The 6,802-nt window shown below is 33.8% G+C and overlaps 1 long non-coding RNA gene across 1 annotated transcript; it reads right to left on the bottom strand.

Moving 5' to 3' along the window:
- Window positions 1–3,470: 3,470 nt before the first annotated feature.
- Window positions 3,471–4,463, bottom strand: LOC109340914. Its single transcript, XR_002106862.1, has 3 exons — window positions 4,384–4,463; window positions 4,199–4,278; window positions 3,471–3,972 (listed from the first exon to the last, which is right to left on the bottom strand). It is a non-coding gene; the product is annotated as an uncharacterized LOC109340914 (long non-coding RNA).
- Between the last annotated feature and the right edge of the window lie 2,339 nt (window positions 4,464–6,802).

Below are 6,802 nucleotides of genomic sequence, written 5' to 3'. Positions count from 1 at the left end.
GTCGCGAATTTCTAAATCAAATTCTTGCAAAAGCAACACCCATCTAATTAATCATGGCTTGGAATCGGGTTTCTTTAGAAGATATTTGATTGCGGCATGATTAGTATAAACAATTGTTTTTGCCCCAATCAAATAGCTTCTAAATTTTTCCAATGCAAACACTATTGCTAGTAGTTCTTTTTCAGTTGTAGCATAATTGATTTGTGCTTCATTTAGAACTTTGCTAGCATAATGTATTGCATGAAAAAACTGTTCCCTTCTCAGTCCTAGAACTGCACCAACTGCATAATCGCTTGCATCGAACATCAGTTCAAATGAGGATTTCCAGTTTGGTGCAGTAATGACAGGAGCAGTTACCAAGCATAATTTTAATTGTTTGAATGCTTCTAAACAAGAATTATCAAAGTTAAAGACAAAATCTTTTAAGAGTAAGTTGCATAAGGGCTTAGCTGTTTTGGAGAAGTCTTTGGTAAATCTATGATAGAACCCAGCATGTCCAAGAAAGCTTCTGATTCCTCTAACATTTGTTGTGGAGGTAGCTTCTCGATCACTTCTATCTTAGCTTTATCGGCTTCTAATCCTTTAGCTGAAATTTTGTGCCCGAGTACAATTCCTTCAGTGACCATGAAATGACATTTTCCCAATCCAGAGCCAAATTAGTCTGCTCGCATCTTGTCAAAACGGTCTCCAAATTTGTCAAACAAGCTTCGAAAGAGTCTCCGAATACAGAAAAATTGTCCATGAAGACCTCGATGCATTTCTCCACCAAATCAGCAAGGATAACCAGCATGCATCTTTGAAAAGTTGCAGGAGCATTACATAGTCCAAATGACATTTTTCTGTATGCATAAACACCAAATAGACATGTAAATGCTGTCTTTTCTTGGTCCAATGGATCCACAGCAATTTGATTGTATCCAGAATACCCATCCAGGAAACAGTAGAAGGCTTTTTCGGCTAATCTTTCCAACATTTGATCCATGAAGGGTAGAGGAAAATGATATTTTCTTGTGGTGGCGTTAAGTTTGCGGTAATCAATGCAAACTCTCCAACTAGTAATAGCTCTGGTCGGAATGAGTTCATTGTTCTAATTTCGGATTACCGTCATCCCTCCTTTTTTCGGCACCACTTGGACTAGACTTACCCATTTGCTATCTGAAATGGGGTAAATCATGCTAGCCTCTAACATTTTCACAATCTCTTTCCTTACTACTTCCTTCATTACCGGATTAAGTCTTCTTTGTGGTTGAGCACATGGTTTGTAATTATGTTCCATCATAATTTTATGCATGCAATATGATGGACTGATGCCTTTGAGATCTTTTAAGGTCCATCCCAATGCTGCTTGATGCTTTTTCAAGACTTGTATAAGTTTCTCTTTTTCCAATTTGGACAGCTCACTGTTAATGATAACTGGATTGTTGGCTTCCCCATTTAAGAAAACATATTTTAAATGGGCCGGTAATTCTTTCAGCTACAACATGCTTCTTAATAATCATGTGAATGAGTTATTCCTTCTTTGCCTCATCCACTACTGTAAAACTTCCTGTTAGCCACGGTTGCAGCCGTGGCTAAGGTGGAAAATAATCGTAGCTAGATTGAGTGGCCACACATATTGTTGTTGTGGCAAGGAATGGCGTTGCTAAAAATTAGCCACGGTCATTATGTTATTTCGCTACACTTCTGTGAAATGTGGTAACATTTATTTAGTCACAGTCTCTTTAATTCAGCTACAGTCGAACTGTGGCTAAGTTGCTGGTTTTGCCACACTACAACCGTGGCTAAGTTGCTTATATTTTCACAATCCATCTGTGGCTAATTAAACTTTTTTAAAGTTACTTTCGTACATACTCCTCTCATGATCCCAATGTGTAATTGTCTCACAATCTTTATTTTTAATAATATAATGGTAAATTTATAATAAAATTAAATATTTGCTAGCTAATAATAATAAAATTGAATCTTATACAATTACCAAATGTTTAACATTAAAAAATCCATATAAAAAACAAAATGCAAAATGTTAAGATCATATAAGTTCATGAATTCTAAGAAACCATATCTAAGATGGTGGAACATCACGAGCGAAAGTGGTTAACTCACTACCAAATTTTTCGACTAGAAACTTCTCAATAGTAGCCAAACGATTCTGAATATGTGCAAGTTGCTCCTTGGTCTCTTCAAACCCTGATAGTTTTACTTCCAAAGTTTGTACATATTTCTTCAAGTCTTCAATATGTTGACTAGAGCCACTAGAATTCACAAAACCCTGAATGTTCAGCTCCATATGCTTTTCCAATTGTATCATTAGGATGAGCAAATACCTTTGATGAAATACCTAAAGTACTGACATTTTCTTGATCTTGAGGTAAATGCTCTGATATTTTATCCTATTAAATAACAAGAAATTAATAATTTATATAATGGCAAATTGCAAATTGCATGGCAGTAACCTATAATGGAAAATTGCAAATTCCATGGCAGTAACCTATAATGGAAAATTGCAAATTCCATGGCAGTAACCTATAATGGAAAATTGCAAATTCCATGGCAGTAACCTATAATGGAAAATTGCAAATTCCATGGCAGTAACCTATAATGGAAAATTGCAAATTCCATGGCAGTAACCTATAATGGAAAATTGCATCAATAGAATCAGAAAGGACAAAATGATATTATGCATTTGCCTACCTAACTAACGGCATACCATTATCCATTTCACAACTTAGGAAATGGTTCTATAAATGATACACTTTTTAGGACATATGTAACACATCATGTATGAAAAGACTTTAAATTACTTATAGCTAGAGTTTTTCCTTCTTCGCTTACATAACTTCCATCCTTCTTCAATAAAGTTGACAAAACAACCTTACCACGACATACAGGTCTTTGCAATTTTAGCTCCTAACACAATCAATGAAATATATATATTAAGACATAAGTTTTTACATTCACAAAACTTCATTCTTTATAATAATACAATTACCTAGGACAACTTACCATTTGACGACCTCTCCTTGCATTGCTCATTCTACCACCGACATGGGAAACTTTAAGATTCTTGCGACTTCTAGTGTTCGCCAAACTTTGTAGTGTATATCTTGAATGAAAGTGGGTAACTCAGCTAATTTGCAAACTAGAATAAGAAAATCTGTATTTGCCTCTTCCACCAACCTCCAAGTACCACAATTTTCATGCTTTCACCTAATGGGTGAAGAGTTCCTTCAAATTGCATAAAAAATAGAATATCAAATAAGATTAATGTTTAACAATATACTAATAATCGAGCCACTCCGCAATAAAGTTTAAACAAGGCTTATATAATCAATCTCCCTAGTACCTAACTGGAGAACTAGGATGAAACAACTATTTAAAATCACTTTCAACAAAATAGAACAAATGATGAATAAGAATTACGAAACAAAATTTCACATATCACTGTTATGTAAAGATGAGAATATTTATTACCTTTATTTTGTTAATGGGGATGGTGGGTAGTTTCGAGACTGTCCCATCGTGAACATGCTTAACATTATTATTCTCGAAAGAAGCTCCATCTTTGTGTGCATTGGCTGGAGTGAAAGGACCAAAGTGGTAGTTGCTTGAACTCTGTTTTGTGCATATTCTCAGAGCAGAGTTCAAACTACTTCTCACAATACAATGCTTAACTCTATTTTGAACTTTCTAGTACTTCTAGCAACGTAACTGTTATAGTTCTAAAGCATACAAAATAATATTATAGTTCTTACAATCTTACCCTAAAATTTGCCTCTGCCCAAGCTTTATGAAAATCCCTGGCTGACATCATACTCAATTTGATGCCCACATATAAAGTACCACAAGTATGATTCTAATAATAATAACAAAGTGTTTAAATATGGACTCACGAGGGTACTTGGTGAGAAGCTTTTTGACCTTCTTGTAACATTTCTCACATTCAAGATCAACCTTAAGCTTCATGGTGGTCACCTAAAATGAATACCATTATTTGGATTTGTTACAAAATTTCAAGCAGTAAAAGCTAACATAAAATTAAAAACATTCAACCGAAACTTTTGAACTTTACAATGTTTTAATTTCTATTTTTTCGCACAATAATTTGATCATAACAAGTAACAACCAATAAATTATAGATTCTGAATGGAACACATGCAAGACATAAGAGAGTGTAAATAAGGTTATTAATCTTACTCACAAGTACTCAAAATCGCAGATTTGAAACGAGCCAAAGTTTTGGACTTGAATCGTGGCTTGTTGTTGAGTAGCGTTGAGTTACTAATATGAAATTAGGGATTGAGAGAGAAGAAATTAGAGATGTGAAAATTAGAAACAAAATGATAAAATTGAAAAAACAAACTGCAAAAGGAGATTTATAATTACCTTGAAGGATCTAATGTTTACAAGGCTGACGAACAACATGAAGGACCATCCCATTTCTATCACACAATGTTGGAAAATCCCAAAAGCTGAAACATTAACATTCTCCTCTATCAAGACCAGCTTTGTCACAAATGGGATAACAATTAGCGGTCAGGCTTTGAACATTTAGTAAAATTAAATGAGTATATATACAATACACATATAATCAATTAGTGATAAGAAACAACTAATTTATGCATCAACAATCATGAGTCATGTGGAACTCTTTCTCAAGAGAGCAATTCTAGTTTAAAAGCATTGATATACAACTACTTAAAATAGAGAACAAACAGAGTATATTTCATATGCACAATCATACACTTTTGATTATCTTCCAAACAAAATGTACAAATTATTGCATACATATTTCTAGAATTAAAATAATTCTGTGCAAAAATCAATTTTAATAGCTTAAAGTATGTGGCTCTTCCTTCAGATGAGAAACAAAGAGTCAAAGGATCCAATCTGACCACAAATTGAAAACTAGAATTGACATTAATAAAACTTAAAGTATAACATCAACCACAAATTTTCTAAAAAGCAAAGAAACAAAGTGAAAATGCTCAAACTTGCGGTCAAAAGATATTCATAAATCCAAATTTGAATTGTTATTTTCACTCTCATCATTTAAGTCTACAGGAAATAAGCACAAGCATAAAATTAAGAGTGGATATGTGGATATAATATGGGGAAATGTTGCACCACTAAGTTTGAGAGATAGTTAGAACTTAGAACACTTTATGAAGATAACTAATTCACTACTCACTATCCCAAGATATTCCATTCACTATAGATGGATAAAAAAGGGCGGCCTAGTGCACGAAACTCTTATTTAGTACGATCTTGGAATGGTAGATGTACATAGTCTTACTCCGCCGACGAAGAAATTGTGTCCATGATTTGAACTCGTGACCTCATGGTGATTAAGCAAAAAAACTTTTGCGCCAAGCTCACCACTGATGCATATAAATAATATTTTTGAATTTTCAGATAAAAAATAGTATGTAATATGGAAGTGTGAATGGAAAATGGAATATGAAAGTTAATGAATATATACCAACCATAATCATGATTTCCTCCTCCTCCATCATCTAGTAGAACAAGAGAGAAAAGAAGAGATGAAGATGGAGGCGGAACCTCCTGAACGAATGAAATACCATACTCACCTCCAATGCTACAACCACCAAAACCAACGCCACTACGTCATTCACCACACTAATACTCCACACCCGATTCTTCGTCACCCAACACAATATGGCACGTATCGAAGAATAAAGCTTAAACAAAAACAGCTCGAAGAACAAAAGCACCAAGCCACAAATGACATAGTGAATGACAAAACGACCGCATAATCCTTGGTTTATCGCGTTTGACTCGGTTAGAACTTAGCAAGAAAATATACGCCACTTATTGACACAAAGTTCTCTTCACCTCAACCCCAAAAACCAAGGGTCAATCCCTTCCCTTCTCATATATATATATAAACACAAACCAACTCTTTCTTTGCTCATTAAAACCCAGTCTAGGATTTCAGTACTACCCTTACCATAATACCAAAATTTATTGTTTATTGCCTCGTCTTTATCAATATTCATATACCAATTTGGTAATCATACAACTAGAGGTTATTAAGGTTACAACTACCTAACAACATGTATCTACCAAATTCACTTTAGCAATAAAATAACTAAATATATATCAACTACTATAAACCCATTTTTAATCAAAACTAAGTTATCAGGCCTTTGTTAACCAAAACTCAATTTTGCTAACGAGATACCTAACACACCCTAAAAAACTCAACAAAATTCTAAAGAAACTAAGGGGATATGATGTATGATATTTACACTCAAAGTTATGTCTGCTTATAAAGGATAAATAAAGCCCACATTTATTTTATTATGTCATGAATACATACCATAAGAGTAAAGAAGAATACATCACGGTATAGTAAAGATGAAGAGCAAAAGTACCTTATGGAGTTATTGAATATATCAAACTCCAGGGTTGGCACTGCAAAGTATACACTGGTTTGACGAATATGGTTGCTTCTTTATCAATCACACATGAATGCCTCTCATCTAATTTGGATTTTTATCATATATGTGAACCCATCCTTGTTTCTCCTTGAAATGGACAGCTTTAGAATATATAATAATTCAATCACATTATCCAAGTTATTTCAATTTGCATAATAGCAATGATCCTAAAATCACAATGCATCACTATCCACAACCAATACGTTTTGCCTAAGTTGATTCCTTGAAAACTAATGGTATATTATCAGGTTTCATTTATGTACACAAATACATTACAACAGAATTGATTTACTCCTTCTAGTTTTAACTAGTAAAATATCACCTCAACATATGCATAGTCA

This window comes from Lupinus angustifolius, unplaced genomic scaffold (assembly GCF_001865875.1).
Source record: "Lupinus angustifolius cultivar Tanjil unplaced genomic scaffold, LupAngTanjil_v1.0 Scaffold_287, whole genome shotgun sequence".
Lineage (NCBI taxonomy): Eukaryota > Viridiplantae > Streptophyta > Magnoliopsida > Fabales > Fabaceae > Lupinus > Lupinus angustifolius.
The sequence above is the reverse complement of the archived record's forward strand: the minus strand, read 5'-3'. Positions and strand labels throughout refer to the sequence as shown.